Genomic DNA, 22,252 nt, shown 5'->3' on the forward strand with positions numbered 1-22,252 from the left:
AATCAAGTAAGACGGGTCATGTTCGGTCCCCCAGGGCCCGGCGCTATTGGTGCCGAGCAACGGCCCGGCGCAAGATGTCATATCTTGTAGAACAATGCGGTTGAATTTGGACTACAATAAACCGACACATAGTACGATATACGTTTGTAGTTTGCCGTCAAAAGGTGAGGCCTCTGTCTTAAACTCAGGGCAGAGCTTTCAAGGCTGGAGGGAAATACTTAAGCCGTTTGACGTGCGTAATTGATTTATCCAGCTGAGATGCATCGACAGAAGGACGGCTTGACCCCTGCATGACAATTTATGGTCGTGCAGTTACTCGACATACCTACATATTAGCATTAGCTATTGTTCGACATATTTTAATATTCGCTGATCATTCAAACTTGTTGAAAAAACGTGACGTGCTGGATGGCTGGAGGAGCTTATCCTACCAAGTACCATTTTATGTAGAATATTACAGTACTACGACCATTTGATCTTTGACTAGACTGCAAGAGGTAACCGGATGTCATAAGATATTGGTGCCTGCCGCTTTATCTCATGATAATGCTGAGCGCACACGGTATTTTTTTTCTCACGAAACTCTCGTTCAGTTGTGAGTGAAGCGTTGAGGGGTGCTGCTCAACTCTACCGCCTTGTATTTGGAAAACCAGTTAGGCTGGCGAGGGACACCTTACCCACTGCCATAGCTTTCCATCACTTATTCTCAATTTTTAGACATAAGTAACAACTAACAAGTGTCCGTAGTCATCGAATAATAAACATGAGAACATTGCATGAAAACAAATTTTCACACAAATTTAGATACCTACTTGTACTTCTTCTACATCGATACCTTGAGTTCCCTCTCGCACGGGCAGTGCGATCGATGCGAGAAGTCGATGCGAGAACTGCGGGTGATGCGGACGAGCGAGTCGTGCGAGAAGTGCTTGCGGGACATACGATTTTCAGATCCGAGTCGTGCGAGCGATGCGAGCGAGCGATTGATGCGGAAAGAGTCTGTTTCAGCCTTTATGGGCTGGCAGTGACATGAAGGTCATTAAGAACGCTAGGTCGTCGCTGCCTTACAACGTCACTATGTATGTGTCGACATTAGCCAGTGTAGCTAATGTGCTTAATGGATGTCAATGGCGGTGACCTTGATTTACTCGTCAATAGTCATTAGTCATAGTCAATGGCTGGCCGAGTCAACCAATGGCTAGGTTCTATCAGGCACACCTTCTGGGGCTGATTTCATATGGATGTGGGTTAGGTGCATTTTCGTTTCTTCACTTCATTTTCCCCTCCTGACACGGTGACACGTTTAACTTATTGTGATGAAATAACACATACCTAACGTAGATACACGAAGTTGACAAAGATAAACATGAAAATGGAGCCCGAGGTTAAGTCTGCTTCAGGCAACTCATTCAGCTCCGATTTGCATAATCCTGGCAAATGCTGGGACAGTTGTTTATATAAGCACACTATTGGTGTTTTGTTATGTGGCTGACTGCTGCGGCCGTATCAGCAAACTGTGCTTTCTAGCATTAGCAAATGGACGAGCCACTGCGAGGGCCGGAAAAGTGGCAGGCTTGACCGAACTTGTGCTTTCAACTCGGTGCGACCGCTACCTGACTTCGAGTTTTTCCAAGAGAAGTGACCATTATGCTTACTTTGTTGATGGATGTTTTGCTGGACTGATATGGTGTGTAATGCAGCAGGCAGCCGTGGCAGTATGGCAGGATTGAGTGCTGTGGCACCTTTGAGTGCTGGGTACGGCCCTGGCTGTTGTACCGGTTCCCCGTCCCCGTATATGCGATTGATGACCAGCTGTCCGCTGTAGCTGACAGCCTTGGAATGGGAGCTCGTGCAGAACCGCTAAACGCACGATGTCCATGTTATCTATGACTTGAGTCATGCATGATTCTTTGGGCTTTGTAGTTTGCCAACACATCTAGAAGCGCAGGTCGCGGTACAACGTGCAGCGAGGTTGCAAGGTTGCGGCGAGGTTGAAATGGCTGCCCAAAATGGAGCCTGAGCTTTGTCTCCGGCTGGGCGCTCTGTGAAGAGCATTAGCACAATGAGGTGCCAGTGTGCTCGTTAACTGCTGAAAGTCCTCAGCAGGTTTTGTGCTGTGCCAGCTATAACTCATTTAGGTCCAACTGTAAACATCAAAGAACTTTCAACATGTTGACTGGATCTGAATCAAAGTGAAGCATATTGTCACCACAGTGAGTGGTACCGGTTCAATTTCTGAAATTGTAAAATCGTATTGGGAGTAGGACATTAGGCCACTGTCTTAGCTCCCACTTGGCTGACACGTTCACGCAGCGGAATGCCGGGTAATCCACACATGCGCACGTCCCATGCCAAGAATGTGCCCAGGGGCGGGCAAACAATCCATTGTTAATGACAACTCTTTGATGCCGTGACGCCGGCCTGCATTTTGCACACTGCGTCAACCTTCATCGTCGTTCCCTTTGTTTGTCGGCGAGTTTTGCCTTCAGCGCGACCATTAACGTGGCCTCGAACCTAATATTCATTTCATGTTCGCTGGCGCAGCAGTGCTTTGTGCCGACACTCGACTGGATCTGGAGCCCGAGCAGTCCAGATCTCCGTCCTTTTCTTTTTGTCATTTTGACGGCAATTTCTTTTTGTCGATGCAGGGACTGGATCTGACCGAACCCTGCGACCGGCGATGGCACACGTGACAGACTGACCGATCGCCCGTACCCGTCAGGAGTGTCCTGATCTGACCCTGCAGATCCCGACCCTTCGGCAGTGCCCTGACCTGACCGACCCCAGCCGGCTGGTCCCGGGTCCGACCCGGCAGTGCCACCCCATGCAGCGCCGATATATGCATTGGAAGCCATTTTCGCTCCAGGTGAATGAAATATTGCCGCTGCCGATTCTGATGTAGATGAGATCCTCGGTCTGCCGCGGCGCCCCTGCCCCTCCCCTCCCTCCCCAGCCGTCGACCGGCTTCTTCTCGTTATTATTCCGTCGAGTTAATCCAATCAGCGGCAATCGACTCCGGCGGCGCCCATCGGCCGGCTGCCCTCTCGTTTCCCGACTGACAATTAATGTGTAGCACGGCTGCTGCCGAAGGTCACTGGGTCGCTCAGGTCAGCGCCCGGTCAGCGCAGCGTACCGGCAAATGAACGACCGGGGGCCGGCGTCCGCCGCGCGCGACGGCCGATCGACGGGTCGATGAATTTGTGATTGGAGTTCCGCGGTGGTCCGTGTCTCGACAGGAGCTGTCGTCGGTCATTACCTATGCAGAGGCTCCTGGAGACAGGCTGTCAGCCGAGCCTCTGCAGGTCACAGCTCAGCTCAGCGACAGGGGCCGTGAAGGAAACACAGCACATTAGTCACGGGTAACACCACGCCGAGTTCAGGGGCAACATGACATAGATGTCAGGAAATTGGAGCACCAGACTTGGGAGTAAAACATACACCAGCTTCAGCAGTAACGCGGTACTGACATCAGATGTAATGTGACACGTAAGTGGGCGGTAGCTTCCGCATCTGGATAAAATGTAACACGACATCTGACTTCAGTGATGATACGGCATCACCGTCAGCGGTACAGGGCACTGGTATATTAGGGATGATACGAGACACAACCGTGGGCGCCGCCACAGAAGCACTTCAGGAGGTCCTTCCCTCCAGTCCTCACCGTCGGTCCTCCACGCCGGTCCTCCCCGCCCGGGGTCCTCCCCGCCGTGCCGGTCCTCCCCGCCGTCCTCCCCGCCTCTGGGTCCTCCCGGCCGTCCTCCCCGCCTCTGGGTCCTCCCCGCCTCGAATCCTCCCGGCCGTCCTCCCCACCGTCCTCCCCCCGCACCGGTCCTCTCTGCCTCTGGGTCCTCCCGGCCGCCGCCGACTTTTGTGGTCGGGGGCGCTGTATTGTCAGGCCAGTCCGGACATTGTGACAGCACCAGCTATTGTGCTCGTTTTGGTCCGCACCGACGCCGCGCGACTTCTCATTGACGACACATATTGACCGGGGACGTCCTCAACCTTCCCCACGACTTACGTAATGGCGGCCCAATGACAGGACATGCTGCCATCGATCGCCCCTCTTTTATGTCTTTTATTCGACATTTAGAGGGCTATCGGATCGAAAACCTGCGGATTCTCCAAATGAAAAGTCAACAAACCACCTGATGGACAAATGAGGTCACTGATGAATATTTAATCAGATAATGTCAGACGCAATGTTTGATTTTCCCTGCTATGGTCCTGCACGCTCATATCAGACTGCGCACACTTTTTTATTCTCTTTTATTTCGAAAGGAAGACTGTTTGAATTGGGTCCTGTGGCCGGCCTGAAATTAGGCTTTGGAAGATGCAATGTCAGATAATTCCAATTAGCCTGTTGACTGGCTAAAAAAGGGTTTTAATTCAGAAGGTTTGACGTGATGCAGCACACATCGTCAGTACTACGTGCTCGTTTCAGCTCGGCTTTGAAATCAAAAATTTTGCTAGCGGGTTACCTTCTGTTCTGCGGCGACATGGATCTATGGATGGATCCGGGACCATGGTTCCGGATGTTTCCTGGACCAGATGAATCTGGGTTTGGGTCAGCAGGGGTAGTAAAAATAACCAATAATCATGCGGAGCCCGATATTGAGCTCTGCCACACTGAGGTCCGGCAAAATGGGACGAGCGAAAGGACACTGAAAACACAGAGGGTTTGACAGGGGATGATTAAATATGGAAGTTCTCGCGGAAAGTGGAACTGGATAGGAACATGATGATCTTATTAGAGAGACCGCCGACTTATTTGACCTTTTTGGTGCCTAGCTGAAGTAGTCAGCATCTACCTGACCCGACCTTGAGGTAGCTGGACCCAGTCTGAGTGACCGCTGACGATCGCGCGGCGATAAAGGGCGGCCAGCAATGCCTCTGGAGCCGACCCAATATCAGATGGCTCTGTGGCTCAGAGCCGACCAACTCTCAATCGTATCGCCGGTCCCGGCTGATAGGCAATCAGCTGTGCCACCGGTGGACCGACTTCTCGGGCCGGCCGAGGACGCAGCTTCACGGCAATGGGTGCCAGCTCTACGGACAAGGGTGCCAGCTCTACGGTCAGGGGCGACAGATACACGACCAGGCCCAGGGACCAAGATACAGGACCACAGGCGCCAGATAAACGATAACGGGCACCAGCTCTCCGACCACGGGCGCCCTGCAGTTGCCTACAACCTAACCTAAGACGCCCTCTCCCCGGAATGACGTCCCTGCTAGTGACTTGAGGCCGGGACGTTAATTTTTCGACCTCAGTCCCCGGTTAACTCGTTCTTCGAAATGCCTTTCGAAAGCAGTCAACCACGGCCATGCTAATAACACGCCTGTGGTTGACTGTTTTCGGAAACCTTCAGAAATAATTGTTGGTTATATGATTGAGCTGTATAATCATCGATCCAGCATATAATGGTCAATGCTGAAAACGTTGTCATCTTAGGTGGCAAAAACTAGTTGTTTCAGTGTCACATGGATAGTGGATTGTTGCAACAAATATTAGTAATCAACTTTGGTAAAAGACGGCCCTGGGCGACGATCGAAGTCGGGTCAGTTCACCATATCTACCCTGAGGCCACCTCGGCTGAGGTCAGGTCAGCCGATGCGGGTCTCACCGTCCCCCATGCTCCCGGCCCCACCCTCGCCACCGCCCCCGCCGCTGGCACTCTGCCAGGCAGTGCCGGGAATAGGGGAGAGGGGGGGGGGGACGACGGAACAATCGAGCGGACAGTCGGACAGCGGCCGACTGCCGCGATGACAATGACAGTTTCCCGATAAACTGTATTGTGCCGATGACGAGCCGGCTAATTCGATGACGTTGATGATCGATCTGTCCGGGCCCGATGGGCGCGTCCCGTCAGTGTGATAGACGGATCGCCATAAGAATAAAATGGATATGGAGATGCTGCTGCAGACAGTCCCGATAATATGCCTACTGCGCCTCGCGTCAGCCGGATGCACAGCGGCCGATGTTTCTTTTCTTTTGGCGTACTGTCTATGTCTATGTCTGAGAGAAATGGGCAAACCTGGCTGGCGTCATGTTTAATATTTTTTTGCCAGCTTTTTGTGTGGAATAATTGGAATAAAGTTTCCGATTGAAATTGTGTGACAACAAGTTGTAGAAATACACCGAGCTTGATGCCTGACAATTGTCATTAAATTGCACTTTTGCCTATTAGCGTAACAGCGTGTCTTTTCTGTTTCAGAATCAGCGCACCGCTCTATCCGCCACACCAGCCTGGCCAGGAGCGGCGCCCCGCTGATCGGAAGCACAGCTCAGCCAATCAGGAGCCGAGCCATGCTGGTCAGGAACTGACGCTGCTCTCAACGAACCCCAGTGGCCAGCCTCAGACGTCGCCTGACCGTCCTGCCACCCGCCGTAGCTCCGTCTGGTCGTCCTATCATCTCACGTTTCCGTCTGTCCGGTGTCTGGTCGTCTGCAGTCAGCCGCCAGTCTCCCAGTGTCTGCGGGGTCACCCTGGGACGTCTGAGTCCCCCAGCGCTGACCTTGGTCAGCGACCTCGGTCAGTGACTAGGGCTTTGGGAGTGACCCACAGTGAACTGAAAGTGACCAGTGACTGGACTGAGTGGATGGCGCTGGGCTGATCAGAGACCAGTGAATTGGGCAGTGGACGACAGCGAGCAGTGATAAGTGGACCAAGGCGGCAGTGACAGTGGACTTGGGAGTGACTTGGCGACAAAAAGAGGTGAAAAGTGAACGGTGCTGTGACCAGCGAACTGAGCGGAGGACCGAACGGCAGCCATGAGGTGGCGACCGGCCGGCCGGCGCGCCGCGGCTCCAGTGGCCGTGCAGATGCTGGTTACTCTGCTGGTCCGCACAGTAGCCGCTCAGAGTCATGGCTACGACTACGACATTCTCGGCTTTCAGGATGCTAGTGACCTGGACACAGGTAAGCACAAACAGCCATAGAGCTGAGAGTGGAATTGCTTGGTGGCTTCTTGATGGCTTAGTTTATGCAGCACTTGCACGGAGTCTGATTCATATGCATATTGCATAAGAAAGCCGCTGTTAGGCTGAGCGCTTAGCAGCCTTAATTTGAATGCATATATGTATTTACATGTATTTAGTAAGGCATGGGTATTAGTAAGGCATTAGTAAGGCAGGTAAGGCATTAGTAAGGCATTTAGTAAGGCATGTATTTAGAAAGATTTCAACGAATCGACGATATGTGAAATGCTTAGAGTCGACGTAGCAATTATCAAATTGGCATCGTTCCCGTTTCGGTATGACTAAAGAATCGCTTTCTATTGACCTATCTTATCAGCACCTTGAGCTCACAAAGCTCGTGATGGATTGCATCCAAAGTTTATGGCGTGCTAATAAGGCATTAAAAACCGCGAGCAAACAACTGAATTTCGCCAGATTCATCCCACACTTTGAAGCCACGATCTTTAGTGTCCATCGGCCCACGCGTGTGCTGTATTCGTTCTCGGACGATATTTTGACGGTCATCCGAGTGAGTTTCCTAAAAATACCGCGCCCGTTAGTGGCACTTTACGGCCTGTATAACACGGCTAGCAGGGGAGCGAGCCTGCCCGGCACGGGAGGCCGTTAATTATATCCGCCATCTGCAGTATTACCCATCAAACGAGCAACATTAAATTATGCCCAACCATCCCGTGTTAGGCAGCTGATCAGTTGCATCTAAAACATTGTGTGACAGCATAGCGGACATTAATTTACATGTTGTATAGGTACTCAACGGGTAAAACCACAATAAAGACGCAACACCATAGCGTGCCAAGAATAACTCAAACAAAGCATTTCTCGACCATCTCGGTTCTTTCATCAGCTTTTATTCTGAAGTGGCCCTTTCCAAATCCTCTTGGTGGCTGCTCCAGCAGAAGTTTAAGCCGAAAGTAACAGCCCACATGGTATCGTAAATAGGCGAGCCGGTCTCTGAGAGGATTTCACATGTTGTGAAGTGCCGACCGCAGACGCTCGCTGTCCAACTCGGCGCTTTGCGACCTCCGGAGTCAGCACAAAGTTAGCGCTCCGCTACAGCGCGCCTCGAACGCGGCCTGTTTGCGTGCCGCAGCCTGAATAAATCATGAACTTTGTGTCGCAAATGCCGTCAAGGGTGTTTTCCTTTCGTGGGAGCCGGAAGCAGCGATTCCCAACAGAACAGAGCAGAGGCGCGATTAAATACGGCTGCTGTCCTGGGAGTGAGAATCTGACGCCACCGAGGGCCCGGCTCACCCCTCTCTGGCGGCGGCCTTGCGTCGCCAATATTGATTTTGGGCGCACGTCCGGCGCGGCGCGGCGGGGGTCGGGCACGCGACCGCCTTTGACTCGCCCCCCGCCCCCTGCTGGGGGCAGCTGACGCACTACTCGCAGTCCAGACGGGGGTCCAGGTATCAGATGTAGTGAGAGGGGTGCCCAGTCGGACCCCAAATACAGTGTCTGAGGACTGACATGTATGGAACTCGAAATGGCTTGAATTACTAGTGGACGCACACCAATTGGTAAGGCACCACAATGCATAAGCAAAAGTTTATTTCGCCGCGCGAAGTCGCAGCCTTTAGTGGGCTGCTGCACCGACCGGCAGAATCGACCCCTGGCCTCAGAATTGCTGACGGCAGTACTCTAAACGTTCCTGAGCTCAGTGGCGGATCTACGTTGGGGCAAAATGGGCAATTGCCCCCCCTAAACGGAAAACCTCTGGGCAAACATATCTTTTTGCCCCCCCTAAAAAACTACAACTTGAATACTAAAAATATGGTGTTTGAAAAGAAAATGTGAAATAAATGGAGGACTAGAAGGTTGTCATATTCGTGTCGTGAGCGGCCAGTGACAGCCATCAGAGCACTCGCTGCCTGTGACAAGACAGTGTTCCCAGCGGTATCAGCAATGCTGAGGATCCTGGCGACGCTACCAGTGTCGACAGCTGAGTCGGAACGCACTTTCTCGAAAGTGAACCTCACCCTGTCGGCCATACGCGCGACCATGACCGAGGAACGTCTGGAGTCGCTGATTCTGCTACAAGCACACCGCACCGAGCTACCAGCCACGTCTGAGGTAGTCAGGCGATTCCTGGATGGTGCAAGGCGTCCTCGCTGAAGGTGAGTGAGAGGTGTGGATACTTCATAAGTCCGGCTACTTATCTGACCCGGAGAGGGTGTCGGTGAGGATTAGTGATGAGTTCAGTGGGGACTAGTGATGGGTAAACAATGTGGCAGTCAGACGCTGTGAAATGTGAAGTAAAGCTGCGCTGGTGGTAGCTGTAACATGGCAGGCGAGATAGAACTGGTTGAGTGAACGATATGGTTGAGCTACTGCCGCTGTGTCACTCAGTGATGGCCAGAAAGAACGGTGTGAACAAGTGCGAGATAGGCTTCTGAGAGGAATAACGTAAAGAAGATCACCAATCGCGGCTTTTTCATGAGCCATACCGTTATCTAACGGGGACAAACACAGAAAGGCTCAGTCAGAGCTTTTGGTTTGCGAGGTGTTGGAGAAGCTCAGTATGTTGTGGGAACTTAACGCTGTTCAGTGTGATTCCGTTGGCTGTTGCGCTGTGGTCCTATGTAGTCTGTAGAAGCATCGTTTATCTCCTCTCGAAAGTAACACTTATTGTATAATTTTGCTAGCTCGCGAAGTTTAGTCCCAAAGTTAAGGAATGTTCATTGTAATTGCATCAATAAATGCAGGACCGAAAACAAATGCGCTGTTCTTCGTCTATTTCTTGTTGGGATTCTTAATCGACTGATCTCATTTTCTATTACCGCAAACAACTGTTAATACGTTTAACTACGTGGCAACCCTGAATGCGTATAGTATCGCAGGTACGCTGATGTGGCCTTTGGTCGTGGGCATTTACACATGAACCTGCTGCTGCGACCCTTATCGGTCTCCGGATACAGAAGCCCTTGAGAACCGGCGCGGGCGGACCTTTCGGACGAGGTCTTGCCGAGGTGATGCGGGAGGTAGAGGACGGACCGTCCATAGCGCCGGTGAGCTATTCTCTAACTATCTCCCGGAGTCAGGGTGGCTGCAAATTTTTTTTGCGCTGCCCTGACTTGGCCGGACTGACAAAAATGTTAAAAAAAAAAAATTCCCGAAATCCGGGGAGAAAAATAGGGGTAGCTCGTTTTTTTTTTGTTCCTAAGACTGGACGTTTGAAATTCTAGTCGACTTGCCTGGCGGCGCAATGTTTGCCCCCCCCCCCTAAACTCAAATCCTAGATCCGCCACTGCCTGAGCTCGGATTGTCTGCGGCATTTAGCTCGTTCCGCTGGGCCGGTGCGTGTCTGGCGGTGTAGGCGGGCTGCCGGAGCGCTCCGTACCGTGCCGCGTCCATCACGAGGGTATTCAGCGCTGCTGTCAGCCGGTACCGCAGCCGTAATGGTCAGCTGCAGAGAGCACATCCTGGTGCGGCCGCGCTGCCACACGCGGACCCGGCGAGCAGCGGATGAGGCAGGAAGACTACCACACGTATACTCGGCGAGCGGCGGAAGGAGCCGCACTGTCGTGTCCAGAAAGGCGATATTGGACGCTGCGGGGGGGGGGGGGGAATCCCGAAAAAGTTACTCCAAATTAAAAAAACTCATCGAATTTAACTAGCTGCGCATTTAAAAGCAAAACTTGTGTCACAAAAGTTAACTTTTCTTTGTTAGCCTTAGCTGTGTTAACTTTTCCTTTTATTCGAGAAAAACGCTAATTTTTCATTGATTTAGGCAGAATGATGTGTGCCCTGAATACCCCTGAATCCGCCAAAGGATGAGGATTCTCCCGCCACACGGACCTGTCTGATAACGGACAGGGGAGCCAATTCGGGGACTTCTGCCGACACACAGAGCAGTGGACAGGGGCGTCTGCCGTCGAACGCAGTGTGTCGGGAAGGGGCGCGTGACGCTGCTGAGCCGCTTCCACACGGGCCAGTGCGCTGAATTAATCCGCCAATCTACGCTTCAAGGCGGAAACATCTGCTGCAGTAGGGGCGCTTATCGAAGCTAAGCAGCTGCAAACAGCGCAGAGCCCGCCGACTGATATTCGGAGCTGTCGGAGGATTCGGACGCTAATTTGAGTTTTGCTCGGAAATCCGCGGCCTCTTGAGATGATTGCGTAAGGGCAGCCACCGCGTGGCTTGTAACACAGTCCTTTTTGTTACAACCAAAGTAACAACCTCGTTGGAAGCATTCGAAATTGATGCTCGTATGTGTATGAAATTTTATGTTGTCATCAATATGCGTGCAGATGATACTGCCGGATAAGCATGTGACTTTGGCGATCCCAAAGCCCCTGACGGATGTCCGGAACGCTCAGCTTTTACCGGGTTAACAATCGTAGTAGCAGAATTATTAGCTTCAGCATTTCGATTGTGGCACACGCAAACGTGAGCGCACTTAAAAACATGCCCTGCAGAGTTGCACGTCATTTGAGTTTGCGTGGACTGAAGAGCGCTCCCCGAGGCTCTGTCACACCGCCGTCTCCGATACAGGCCTGTCGCTGCACCTGTGTGAGCGGATGACTGCATCTTCCACACTACCCAGCTCTGCCCGGCAGGGAGCTATAGAGAGAACAGCTGTGTGACCCGCCGGGGGGTCAGACTGATGCTGATTGGCTGATCTTTGAGTCAGTGCTGACCCTGATTGGCTGATGACTGAGCCAGGGCACACGCTGATGAACTGGAAACTGAGATGTTTAGAGAAGTGTAAGATGCAGGCATGCACATTGCGGAGATTTCTACACGAATCTTCACCTCACTCAGCAAAAAGAACTATTGTAAAAGTGCCGAATATACCGCAGTCCAGATATCCTTGATGCATCACAAGTCACTGATCTGTGGCAGCTGGCTCAGCTGTTTTCGGTTCAGCTGCAACGGCTGCGACTGTCAGAATCAGTGGTTGACATTTCTCGCATCGCCTCGTAACAAATGCATTAACATTGGTCGGTTTGATGGACCCGATCGTGCCAGTGTTATTGGTATCAATAGCCAATCCATACTGAATACCGACAAGGACTCGCAGTGGGTTTATGTAAGTGCATGCCTTCCTCGTTGCTAGTGGTCACTATCGGTACGAAATGTCAATAATGAAAGACTTGGAGCTATAAGTTCGAATAACGAACGTTTTACAGCATACGAATGGCATCGATTGATATTATGCACGAGCTGATTAGACATTCACACATGCTGCAGGACGGCGACAGGCGTGTCACCGAGGACGATGCGCGGCGGCCCTTATCAGCTGTGTGGGACCGCCGGCGTCGGGCCGCCGGCCGCCAGCGGGCCCGTGGAGGCCGCCCAATTCCCGGCGCGGCTGCCGGCTCACATACATCACTTCCTGTCGGTCAGAGGAGAGCGTCCATCGACCGGCGCCCGCCGGCGCCGCCGTCACAAAAAGACGCTGCATTTTCATCGTCCGTGGCCGGCCAGCGTGATTCATTACGCCGGGAGGCAGTGTAGCGTCTAAACAGAAACACTTCCGCAGACAACCGAAAACACGGCACGGAGACAAACGGACACAACGGCACGGAGACAAACCGAGACAAACGATGGCGGTGCCATCAGACAAACGAACGCTCGGCGGGCAGAAACAACCCGAGATGCTGTACTCGGCAGAAATAAGTCGAGGCGCCGAGGAAAATGCGACAGCAGCACTCAAAGATATAGCTACAAAAGACGGAGACAGGGGTATATGATACATCACACCAGAAACAAATACACCATACAAAGACGAGACGTCAAAGAGACAACAGACCGAGAGAGGCAGAAGAACCGGGGACAGACATAAGCGCTGGATCAAGACGTCATGGGCACTACACAGAGGCAAGCCAAGCCAACGGGTAGAGACGATCAAACGAACTAGACACAGGCAATGCGAGACACCAGACTGAAAGACGAACCAAGACACCAGAGACAAACAAGTACTTCACCTTCACTTGTGTGGCTGTAACGGCAACACGCTCCGGCTAATAAACATGATGCATCTGGGAGTCTGGAAGCCTTCATTGGTTGAATCTTAATTATCCCTTTGATTCTTTTACTGCCTACGACAATCACGTTTCTGTCATGTTGTTGATTACTGGGCTACTTCGTCACACTTGTAGGGCTTTTAGCTATGCTTTAACCTACGAATCGGTAGCGTGCGCTTTAATTACAGTGTGTTGCGACCACCCTGAGCTGGAGTCACACCAGCGGACAACGTGCATGGCTGACGGCGCAGCACGCCAGTAATTCTTGTAATAAATTCTCATCTGATTCAGGCTGACGACACCCGTAATATAGTGACTAATAAATCTGTTGCGTTTCGACAAAGCTAAGCCGTGACCCGTAAGCGGGGTAGCTGCACTCGCCGAGGTAGATCAACTCCCCTGTTTTGCGGGGCATCTCAAGTCTCCACTATACGTGTATAGGGACCCAGCGAGCACCGTTCCTGCTTCTTTTTAGCTCCAGTGCATGGACTCTTGATCGCTGGCACCTAAATGGCACCAGTGTATGGTCGATCTAAATTACTATTTACACTAAATTTTCAGGCGAGGGATTTTTTCCGCGATACATCGACTTTTCCGGTGCCAAAGACATGACAAACTTGCCGCAATAACATTAGAGCCACCCAGTCATGGCCATGGCAGTTGTTCATAACGTAGGAGAAATCAGATCAAAATATTAAAGGTAACTTTCTTTCCGACACATTTCAGACACATCTTGGATTGCAGTTGGTTTGCACTTTGCAGCTCTTGCATCGAATGTGGGCGATAGGTTCAACGAAGGAAGTTCGAGTCAAACAACATTACCTGACATGTAACGGTCTCTCCCATCCCTCCCTGCCTCTGCCTCTCTCTCTCTCTCTCTCTCTCTCTCTCTCTCTCTCTCTCTCTCTCTCTCTCTCTCTCTCTCTCTCTCTCCCACCCCTGCTCTGACACCACTCTGGTGGGCGCCAATCCCATCTGGCGCAGCCCCCTCTGACGGGATCGATGGTTCTGTGGTGACACTGGCAGTCGGGTGTGACGAGGAGTGGCGCAGGAAGAACTGCGTGTGCCGTGCGCCGGCGATGTAAGGTCCTAGCGAGTCCCCTCTATGGACTCTGGAGGAACTCCGACGCCAACCGGGAGGACGTGTAGCGCTATCATCTGGTGGGCCTCTTGACTGATCCGAAGCTGCATGGAATCTGCTGAAGACTAGGACAAATGAAGGACACATGGGAACACAAATAACCGTGTGCGTTCGGTGTAGTGGGTCATGTCCCGTGGTCGGCATGTCCTGTAGTGTACCGTCGCAGCGGGTCATGTCCCGGGTAACCAGTCGATACAGTGCGCCATGTTCCCTAACCCTCCGATACAGGCGGTGAGTCTCGCCCGGACTCCTGGTCACTGGCCGGTTTATGGCCCGTAGTGACCGCTGCGGCCGCCGATGGCCTCTTCGGTCGATCCTGGACGAGAGCACTAAATATCGACTGAGTCGGTCATTAGTCGCCTTGGACAGCAGGGCAGTGTTTGCGGCCGGACAGTCCCCCTCCCCGCTCCCCCAACCCGGCAGTCGGGCCAGGTTTACGAGCGGCTGCGACGATGTCCTCAGCTGGTCGTAAATGCTGTGTACCGCCCCCATTTCAACTCACTCCGGGTGAAGTGAACAAAAACTTGGCATGCAGGGTATGCTGCCGACCAGATGGTCCGTCTGTCTCTGACTTTGATGTTGGTGCTGATGAAGTAAAATTGAATGGATGAACGGTAATAACAGCTAGGAAGTGAGCACCATAATCACTCCAGTTGCTGTTATTGGTGGCAAGAATATGCACTTCTTGAGTGCGGATATCTGTGAATAATGCATATAAATTAGATGCCGAATTGAATCCATTAACGATGCACATGAGCCTTCATGGCAATGTACACGTACAGCGCCGAATGGCAGAAAGAGGAGTTGGGATAAATAGTACATAGATGCTGGTGGAAAGGTGGGGAGGCAAGATCAAGGTTATCAACCACCGGTTAAGAAAAGAAAGTAGCGGGCCCGGAAATACAGGTGATTTGATTGTCACGTCTCTGACCTGCGTTCGCCATTCGTGTAAGCGCCATATACATATTGCTCTAGCGTGACAGGTTCAATAGAGAAGTAAACTGCGTGGGGCGTGACATTGGGAAGAGGAAGATCAAATGCAGCGCAACATTGGAAATAAGGTTTTGCTATATGTTGACGTTATAAGTACCTACGTGATTACCCGCGCTGACGTCAAGCTCGATCCCAAAGCGTCAACACGCTCCAACTGAAGTTGAAAACCATACCGTAATGTCTGACTCTATTGAAGTGTCGGTCGGTTGAGCAGACGATAAACTGTTGTGAGCCGCTCAGACCGTGCTGATCGGCCGGACCTGACATACAGACAGGCGCCAGCGGCGGCGGAGGACGCCGGACCGAATTACGGACCAATCGCGCCGACACCGCCGAGTTATTGGCCGCTGAATCCCCCCGACACCGCTCATGTGGCGTGTAGGACGTGCCGCGTGCTGGGATACTGACCGTGTCAATAGGTACTCGCCAGTGTCAGCTATACACGATGGATGGGGTGGGACCACCGAAGGTACCGCGGTATGTTTGCAGGCTAAGGATGCTGTCTCTCAGGGGGGGGGGGGGTAATGAGAAGGCTGCAGACTGACATTTGCTTTTTACTTTGCAACATAATGATTCGGTTTCCGGAATTTAAGATTGTGCTTTTTTTCAAAGCCCTGCCCGTCGCTTACATCTGCGAATGATTCTTGGCACTCGCCCTATCACCGTTGGGAAAAAGACGAATCATTAGTCAGACGACGACCCACAATGGATGTGCCTATTCAGACAAATGACAAAGAATTGCCGACGTCTGGACTTATCGGTGCTGAATGCCCCTGATAACTCGGACATATCTATTACCACACACGGAAGCAACGCGAGTTATTCGGCAGCAGCTCGCTGACCACTGATTGTGCTGCGTCAGTGAACCGCCCGACTTCTGACCGATGAGCCAGCCGTCTGCTGACAGAATTGCAATCAGATCCGTGATCAAGAGCCGATCTGTCCGCGTCCATCTGTCCCTACGAACGGCACGGATGTGCTCGCTGTGGTCTAACTCAGACAGTAGCAGTTTCAGGCCCAAACACCCACCCGGCCCGTGACAACAGTCTCAGACGTCGGGTCCAGCTCTGACTCTGACGGCAGTGGTGAGCGACCGGATCCAGTTTTGGTCCGGCTGCCAGACCGACGAAAGCCGCTCGATCTCGATGCATTAGAGCCTTGCGACTCACAGCGCGCCCGCTGACCCGCGAAATTCGTCCGGCTCCTCAATCAGCCGGAGCCATGTCGGCCGGACGGGGCCGGCTGCAGGGTCTACCTTCCTGTCCTAAATCCGCCCCGGCTCGGACAGGACACGGAAGTCAGTGGCCCCAGCGCGCTGCTGAGTGCGCCATTCATCTGTATTTAATCCTAACGACGAGCAGACGTCTGCGCTCCGCCTGGCAAGACCACCAGATAAGAGACCGAGACTGAGCACGGCATCATAGGTATACCAAGATCTGGGCTCCGCCCGGCCAGACTACCAGATATCAGACAGCCGACTGAGGTTAGCACGGGCATCATACCAAGAGTGGACTCGGGAATCAGCCAAGCCGCCAAGACAGATACAGGGCTGGTAAAAATGGTTTTGGTGGCTCTGACCAAATTTTCGGCCATGAAAAGTGGCTCCTAACACGCGTAACAGAAGAGGCTTGAAAGTGAGGTGAACAACGTCCTTTTTCAGGAACGGCAGACACCTTAAACATCATCAGTAACTATTTTAGTTTTACTTATAGCTCACTGATGTATCCTGATTTTAGGACATCGCCTGGTGTCAAACACAGCAAAAGAATGTAGGTAGGTACATAATTTCTTCTACTTTTGTTTAAGCTGGTTGGTGACAGAAATGTAAGGCACAAATGCATGTAAGGCAATGAATGTTGTTGACAAAAAAATATAATACTGACTCACCAACAGAGGAAATTAATTTCATCATCTCACCCACTAGCATAGATCTTCCGCAGGCTGGTCATTGTCTGCATCATCTGAGATACACATGATTGATGATGTCCTAGGCTGAGAACTGAAACACAAAGGCACTATAAGTGAAAGTCTAATATTAATTTTAGTTACAAAATGCCTGAAATATAAATAAGGATTGCTTATATAAGCATATTTTGAGTATGATGTACCAAAAAGAAAAACATGCAGAAGAGGAACATATCTTAATCTTCAAAATTTAATTTGATTTTGTAACAAATATGCTAACCATTACTGGGTTGGTTGGCAAATAAATGAGTATCTTTAGCCACTTGAGTTAGGTAAAAAATCTTCAAAATAAAAACAAGCGCCATATTTATGTCTAGCTCCACAGCTTGACCAGCTTAAAATATTGAGGTAGGTGGTCTATGATATTGCTATGAGATGTACTATACAGAAAAGGAGCAACTTCAAATCCAAACGAATAACAACCAACATACCATGAAATGTACAGTTTGCCCGTGCCGCAACCAGCCGCAACCCTGCATGCCCTGCATTGATAAAAATGAAAAGGCCACTTGAATATCATTATTTGTGTTCTAAACTAGTCGGTAATACAGTGAACCGCCAATGGCAGAAGGCTCTGTGGCTCCCCGTTCCCTCAACACTAGGTCCTCATCAACTGATAAAAGTTACGGAGCCCTATTCTCCGTAGTGTTAAAGCTGGTAATCGACTGATGGCTCTTCGACTGATGAATGCTGACGCTGTTCGCGGTAAGCATTTACAGCTATTCTGAATAGGCTACCAGCTTTGTACTTTGTAGACAAACATTGCGCATAAGACCTCATTGGGAAATTGAATGCTGCTACTAAATTAATATTCGTGCTCAGGCATCTTGTATTTAAAGGTTTGTCGTAGAAATAAAATGAAAATATGAAACAAAACTTGACAGTTATCCTGCACATGCATACTTGCGTTGAAACGCTTATTTCTGGCTCCCTAAATAGCTTGTACAGCTTTTGTTCTGGCTCCGATATTATCAGCGAATCGGCGCTTTTTACCAGCCCTGGACAGATATTGGACACAGACTCTACACGTGCATAATAGACTGAGTGGAGGTTGACTCGTTCAGTATGCACCAATCAGACTTTTTACTGAATCCCCCCACCAGGTGCTAAACTGAGGGGACCCCGCCCAGCATGGAACTAAGGGTTGGACCAGCCACCTCAACAAAATGGCTTTGAATTGGGGGCAGGGCTGAGCAATTGAGCATGCCCACCGTATATTATCTACTCGTAGACCGAGAGTCAGTGGGGTGCACATATCGCGTGTTACCTCTTTCGTAAATCACTTGCAGCAGCGCGAATGACAGCATGGATTACGCCAGTCTATCTGGAATGAGTTGAACAATACAGCATAAATATAACCTCCTTCCACGAAAAATATTTGATATAAAACAGTGATCACAGACTAAAACACGCGTCTCGTTCCGTCAATGCGTCTGTTAAACACCATTCGTTATCGCGGGTCGTGGCGACCGGGCGCCGTTTGGACAGCCGCCGTGTCGAGCTGAATTGATGGCGGCCCTGTTTGTGTTGAGTTTTGCAAATTTAATGGCCGCCGGGATTTCGGCTATGGTGTTTACACAATTCAGACGCCGGAATATCTCAGCCAGAGCGTGATCGAAACTGTAGAGCAAGGTCGGAAGAAACGGAAAATACGAGTGGGTAGCGAGCTAAGAGCAACGAGTGAGGAAATGGAATGGAGAGAAAAAGGAAGGATGGGGAGAAGGAAGGATTGAAATGGATGACAGGGAAGTTGGTATGCTTTCTAATGTCCTGGACGATAGTATTACGGTAAAGAATGGACGAAAAATGTTGTGCTGCTTCGAAAGAAGTACTGAAATTAGTTTTTCACATCTACTAAGTTGCCGTTTTTCAACGCTAGAGGAAAGAGAAGTTGTCGCAATGTGGACTTTCCTTTCCTCCAAGCACCGTGTCGCTTGGATTGGCGGCTAACTTCCCTAACGAGGTGCCATTTGTGAGGGCGTCGAAGTGCGGCCTCGACCTCCGCCAGCTCCTATTGCGTGTGTTCCAGCTCTCCCTAGCTGAAAGACGCCGGAGTTGACGGAAGGAGACAAAGGAAAAATAAGAAAGAAAAAAAAACGAAAAACATGAGCGGCCGCCGTCTGACGTGCCACTCACGCACTGGAGGCGCCCGGCGGCCGGCGCAGTGTCCTCGCCAGGCCGGGCGGGCTGTGTTTGCTTACTCGACCGCTGGCGCTTATCTAGCCTCCAATTGGCGCCCGCACCCTCTGTGGCCGGCTCCCTCATATGCCGGGCACCTCCAGGAAACAGGGGGGGGGGGCCGGTTGCACCTCTAACGCCAAGCGTTAATGTATTTTGCACGGAACTGACGTGAAAAGACCATTAACGTTGGCGTCGCCGGTGCCTGCGTGGTGTGATGGGGCCGGACCTACCCGTCTCTTACCTCGGTATCCGGGAGGATTTGGCGTAGTGCGGCCTCGACCTCCGCCAGCTCCTATTGCGTGTGTTCCAGCTCTCCCTAGCTGAAAGACGCCAAAATTTGCCCAAATGTATGGGCACGATGCCGGCAAGGGGCGGCATGAGGTATGCCATGCGGGCGCGGGGGAATCATAAGTACCCCGGGACTTTTGGGGTGGAATAAACGAGCTCGGTGACGGCCGCTGTGAGGTCACGGGATAGCATTAGCAAACGTTTAATGCGTCACCAACCGGCCACGCTGGGTAGAAAGTGAGTGGAAACGGGGCGTAGCAGGGGCGCAGCGCTGGATTTCGCGCCCGGTATTGCTGTACAAACTTCCATAGCTCTCTGGGACTGAGCCTGGTCACTGGGATCCCAGAGACACACGGCGCACATGCCGCCCGGGCAAACCACTGAGCCGCGAGGGCTGCCAAGAGCGGGTGGGAGGGCGCCGGATAACAGCGTCGCCCATACGAGTGCGGGCAGGGAGGAGAGTTGGCGCCTAGCAAACAAGCGCGCGGTTGGCGATCGCCGGCGGTGGCTGGCCGCAGTCCGAGCCCGAGGGACGGCGCGGCCTCCGACAGCGGGTTAGGCGGCGGTGGGAACGACATGGCGAACCCGAGGTCTGGCGGCGGCGTGACGGTGTAAATGACAGACGAACAGTCCGTGTGACAGAAGAGGTAGTCAGCAGCGGCTTGACCACGTATGACAGACGGGACAGGCCGTGCAACGGGCGAGATAGTTGATTGTCAGCGGCGGCGTGACAGCGTATAAGACGGCACAGTCCAGGCGACTGACGATAGAAGCCATGCTAGCGGCGGCGTGACGGCCTAATAGCCGACGGGAAGTCTCACCGGCGACGGGTGAGATGGGCGTTATAGTAGGGCAGGGCGGACTGGCCGTCCGCGAAACTCTCATGACATAAGCATGGGATGTCAGCTGCGGCGTGACGGCGCGGGACGTGTCGGCGGTAAGACAAGCAAAGGAGCAGTAATCGCCACGTGATCGCCACGGCAGTAAACGACACACAAGTGGAACGTGGACCACTCTGAAATGTTCAACACAACAATACGAGGGGGCGGTAGGTACGCCGGCACGGAGCGCCCGCGGGCCTAAGATGCTGGTAGTGAGGTCGCTCGTGACAGCCTGGACACAATGGGGAGACGCCAGCAAGCAAAGGCGTGACTTACCGGATGCCCTTTCGCGTGTGGAGCGTCCCATCTCCGGGAGATGATCGCAGCGGCTTGAGCGCGCACGCACGAAAAACATGAGCGGCCGCCGTCTGACGTGCCACTCACGCACTGGAGGCGCCCGGCGGCCGGCGCAGTGTCGTCGCCAGGCCGGGCGGGCTGTGTTTGCTTACTCGACCGCTGGCGCTTATCTAGCCTCCAATTGGCGCCCGCACCCTCTGTGGCCGGCTCCCTCATATGCCGGGCACCTCCAGGAAACGGGGGGGGGGCCGGTTGCACCTCTAACGCCAAGCGTTAATGTATTTTGCACGGAACTGACGTGAAAAGACCATTCTCGCTGAACAGCTGAAATGATTGGAAACTGGTTGTATTCGATCGCAAGTTTTCAATTTCACGATGTTGAAAAAGCACCTCGCTAAAATGTGCGAGTTTTCATGAATGTTTGAGAAGCATCCGCACGTGAAAGGATTATATAATCTGAAATGATAAGTTTGTCTTGAATAGATCTAAGAATGCCGGTTAAAGTAATCAATCACTAATCAGGTAACACAAACGCCCAGAAATCGAAACACAGGTAGCATGTTAAGCAATAAGCATTACACTGAAAAAAAAAACTGAAAAAGCTCAATCACTTTGGCTCAGCTTGCTATCTCAGCGACTCTTTAAATCTCCTAGCATGCGAAAGTATTATTCTTCCTTTTTTACTGTCACCGAACAGCGTGGCTTGTGAAGCATTTACTTAGTCATCCATTCTGTTCACAGCGGAAATAGCTGACTAGCTTCAGGCTCACCCCCCTCCCATTCCATCCATTGTCACCAATGGGGATAAGTTATTTTGTTCGCACACCAGACTAGCGTCCAGTGGAACTGACTGGCACATCTTTTCCCCATTCCATTCACTGTGAAACTGACTGGTAGGGCACTCCTTCATTCCGTTCGCTCTTACCGGTCAGAGATGACTATATGGTACCCATTCCACAATCACCGGGCGGAGCGGAGTCATTCCACCGTCACCGGGCAGAGCCGACTGACTCATTCCCCCATTCCGTCATCGAGTAGAGCCGACTGCATTATTCCCCCATTCCGTCACCGGGCAGAGCCGACTGTTTCATTCCCCCATTCCACTGTCACCGGGCAGAGCTGACTGACTTATTCCCCCATTCCGTCACCGGACAGAGCTGACTGGCTCATTCGCCCATTCCGTTCCCAGTCGCGGGGAAATGTGGCCGCCTCCGGCTCTGAGCGAACTCACTGCCGGCGCCGCCACAATGTACCCGAACGGCGTCTGCTGCTAACGACTTCCCGATTGGCCGTTTCCTGTTACTAAATGGGATGGACGTTATCACCCATTCGTAATAATAAAGCGAAGTTTGTGAGCGACTCTGACATTGCACAATACACAGTTGGCAGCAAAATGCCCTAACTCAGTTTAGCAGCATATAAAATGTATTTTAAAGCTCAACCAAGAACATTGAGGACGCCAAAGCTATCAATAAATTTGATTGGTGAAATTAAGCGATCATAATCACTAGATTGATAATCGTGCTGCACAGCCGACTGGCTCATTACGTAAAGTACGCTGGTA

At 51.8% G+C, this 22,252-nt stretch overlaps 1 protein-coding gene and 1 long non-coding RNA gene across 2 annotated transcripts in view; one reads left to right on the top strand and one right to left on the bottom strand.

The window, feature by feature from the left end:
- Positions 1-132: 132 nt before the first annotated feature.
- Positions 133-1,001, bottom strand: LOC122381292. Its single transcript, XR_006256512.1, has 2 exons — positions 772-1,001; positions 133-171 (listed from the first exon to the last, which is right to left on the bottom strand). It is a non-coding gene; the product is annotated as an uncharacterized LOC122381292 (long non-coding RNA).
- Positions 1,002-6,828: 5,827 nt separating this feature from the next.
- The window catches only part of LOC122381291 (nephrin-like), a 94,900-nt gene continuing 79,476 nt past the window's right edge, over positions 6,829-22,252 (top strand). The window contains exon 1 of the mRNA XM_043365293.1: positions 6,829-6,917. The gene's annotated coding sequence lies outside the window, so the exon portion shown is untranslated. The remainder of the gene's footprint in view (positions 6,918-22,252) is intronic.

This window comes from Amphibalanus amphitrite, unplaced genomic scaffold (assembly GCF_019059575.1).
Source record: "Amphibalanus amphitrite isolate SeventyFive unplaced genomic scaffold, NRLGWU_Aamphi_draft 000117F_arrow, whole genome shotgun sequence".
Classification (NCBI taxonomy): Eukaryota; Metazoa; Arthropoda; class Thecostraca; order Balanomorpha; family Balanidae; genus Amphibalanus; species Amphibalanus amphitrite.